Source organism: Phascolarctos cinereus, unplaced genomic scaffold (assembly GCF_003287225.1).
Source record: "Phascolarctos cinereus isolate Bilbo 61053 unplaced genomic scaffold, phaCin_HiC Scaffold_7;HRSCAF=346, whole genome shotgun sequence".
Taxonomy (NCBI): domain Eukaryota; kingdom Metazoa; phylum Chordata; class Mammalia; order Diprotodontia; family Phascolarctidae; genus Phascolarctos; species Phascolarctos cinereus.
This window is the reverse complement of record NW_027556180.1, coordinates 103,060,544-103,064,016: the sequence shown is the minus strand read 5'-3', so window position 1 is coordinate 103,064,016 and position 3,473 is coordinate 103,060,544.

Sequence of the window (3,473 nt, the reverse complement as noted above, 5' to 3'; positions counted from 1 at the left end):
TTAAGTATTGTATTTCCTCTTCTATTAATCTAGGCAATTTATATAATTTTTGTAAATATTCATCCATTTCGCTAAGACTGTCAGATTTATTGGCATACAGTTGAGCAAAATAGCTACTAATTATTGCTTTAACTTCCTCTTCATGGATGGTTAATTCACTCTTTTCATTTTTGATACTGGTAATTTGGTTTTCTTCTTTTTTAATCAAATTAGCCAAAACTTTATCTATTTTATTGTGTTTTTTTCATAAAATCAACTCTTAGTTTTATTTATTAGTTAAATAGTTTTCTTACATTCAATTGAATTAATCTCTCCTTTGATTTTCAGAATTTCTAATTTGTTACTTAATTGAGGATTTTTAATTTGTTCTTTTTCTAGCTTTTTTAGTTGCATGTCCAATTCAATGATTTCCTTTTTTTCTACTTTTTTCATTAAGCCTTTAGAGATACAAAATTTCCCCTAAGAACTGCTTTGACTACATCCCATAAATTTTGGTAAGTTATCTCATAATCACGCTTGATTAGAGAAATGAACATTAAAACAACTCTCAGGTACCACCTCACACCTGTCAGATTTGCTAATATGATAGAAAAGGAAAATGATAAATGTTGGAGAAGATGTGGTACACTAATGCATTGTTGGTGAAGTTGTGAACTGCTCCAACCATTCTGGTGAGCAATTTGGAACTATGCCCAAAGGGCCATAAAATTATGCATACCCTTTGATCCAGCAATACCAGTACTAGGTCTGTATCCCAAAGAGGTCACGAAAAAGGGAAAAGGACCTACATGTACAAAAATATTTATGCCGGCTCTTTTTGTGGTGGCAAAGAATTCGAAATTCTGGGATGTCCATCAATTGGGGAACGGCTGAACAAGTTGTGGTATATGAATGTAATAGAATAGTATTGTTCCATAAGAAATGGTGAGCAGGCTATGAAAAACCTGGAAAGACTTGCATGAACTGATCCTGAGTAAAGTGAGCAGAACAAGGAGAACATTGTACACAATACCAGCATCATTATGCAATGACTGACCATGTTAGATTTAGCTCTTCTGAGCAATACAATGATCTAAGACAACTCCAAAAGGCTCATAATGGAAAGAGAAAGAACTATGGAGTCTGAACACAGATCAAAGCATACTACATTTTTCTTTTTTGTTGTTGTTTTTTTTCTTTCTTGTAGTTTCTCTGTTTTGTTCTGATTCTTCTTTCACAACATGACTAATATGGAAATATGTTTACTATGATTGTACACGTATATCCTATATCAGATTGTATGTGTTTTGGGGGAGGGGAGAAAGAAGAGAGGGCAGAGATTTAGACCTCAAAAATCTTATAAAAGTGAATGCTGAAAACTAAAAATAAATAAATATTTCAAAAGAACTTCATAAACCTTAAAAATACATCAATAGAATCTTCAAAAATTAAATTAATTGAACAAATAAGCATCAACAAGTAAGAAACCAAATTGTTGCTTTTTGCAAATATAATTTTGGTCTACAAAGAGACCCTAGAAATTCCAGAAAAACTTATTTACATAATAACTTCAATAAAATAGTATGATAAAATTAAGCATGTATCTATGTATACATATATATTGACCTTTCTGAATATTATCAACAAATTCCATCAGGAAGAGATTTTTAAAAGCCCATTTTAAAATAACTACAGAATTTTCTGGTAGCCCACCTCTCAAAGTACAATTATAAAATCTTAAAGAAAAAAAGTGTTCATGATTGGCCTGTACCAATATAATAAAAAAAAAGATAATTCTATCTATATCAATCTATATTTAGTAATATATCAGTCAAAATACCAAATAGTTATTAGCTATCTTTCTATCTATCTATCTACATACATATACATACAATAATTAATCTGGAGGAATAAAGAAAATCTCAAAAGAAATAATAGGAAAATGTGTGGAAGGAGGACTTACTGTACTGTATTTCAAACTATAGTATATTGAAGTAATCATTAAACATGAGTACTAGTTTTTAAAAAATAGAAAAGTCATTCAGTGGAATAGATTATTTATCCAACATTCTGAAGCAATTAAACTCAGTAATGGAGTTTTTAATAAAATGAAACGAATGTATCATGGGACAGGACTCATCATTTGCATAATACTGAAAAAACTGAGAAGCAGTCAAGAGAATCATTTTTAGACATCTCATTTTATATATAACCTTAAATTCCAAACTGATAAATGACCTTGAAATAAAAGGTCATGTCACAAACAAATTAGAGGAGCAGGCAAGGAGATACTTTTCGCAACTCTGGATCAAAGAAATTTCTTCACCAAAGAAAGGATAGAGGTCAATGGGAAACTACGATTTCATAAAATTGAAAAAAAAAATTGCATGAACAAAATAAATACAGTTAAAATTAGAAGAAAAACAAGTAACTGGGGAGGGGATATTTGTAACCAGCTTTTTTTCAGTTTAAAAACATATATGATACATAGGTAACTGATTTGAATATATAATAACAAGAGAAATTCTACAATAGATATAGTAAGAGGGCACAAGCATTATTCAAGTAATAAATTCAAACTAGCAACAGCCATATTTTAAAATTCTCCAAAATGCTAATAATGAAAGAAATGAATTAAAAAGGCTTTGAAGTTATACTTAACACTCACCATATTTCCAAGGATAACAAATGAGAACAATAGTAACTGTTAGACCATTAAAGAAATTTGTAAGGATAGGCTTATGAATACCGTTTTGGTAGAGTATATTTTTCCAAATCTTATGGAAAACACAGAACATAAGGTAACTAAAAGTTAGACACAAAAAACTTTGGAACTATGTTAAATTTTTCTTTCTATTTTTAATTGTACATAATAGAGAAGTGTAGTTTCATATATAATAATTCTAATATGGCAATATTGGTTTCTTAATGTATGTTACACTCAGAATAAAAAAAAAAGATAAAATCTTAGAAAATGAAAATAAAATTTTTACTAGGCAAATCTGAAAGGAAAATACTAATATGAGTCTTAGCAATTAAACATTCATGTCTCTTCTATGAGAATTAAACATTCATGTCAAAAAAGGGGGTGGCTGATTGGGAAATTTGAATCCAGTTGCTATAAAGGTATAGCAACTTTGCTAGCATGTCCTCATGATCAGAGCTTGGCAATATGCTGTAATGCCTTTTTACCTTAAATCATTTAAAATTTCTGTCCAAATTGCCACCTACACCCTTATATGAATGTTACATATGCATGTGTGACTTGGAAAATTCCAAAAGTAGCTATTCTCTGGGGATAATTCATAAATTATTACATGATTTATAAAAAAAGGCTTTCTTTGCTGTCTTCCAACCACAGCCACATAAGAACACTTAGAATCCAATCCTTTCACAACAGCAGTATGAGATAATAAACAAAACTCCTTCTTGAGAGTATGGTCAATGTGGAAAAGTTAAGAGATCAAAAGAGATATTGGAAAGTTCGTAAGAGA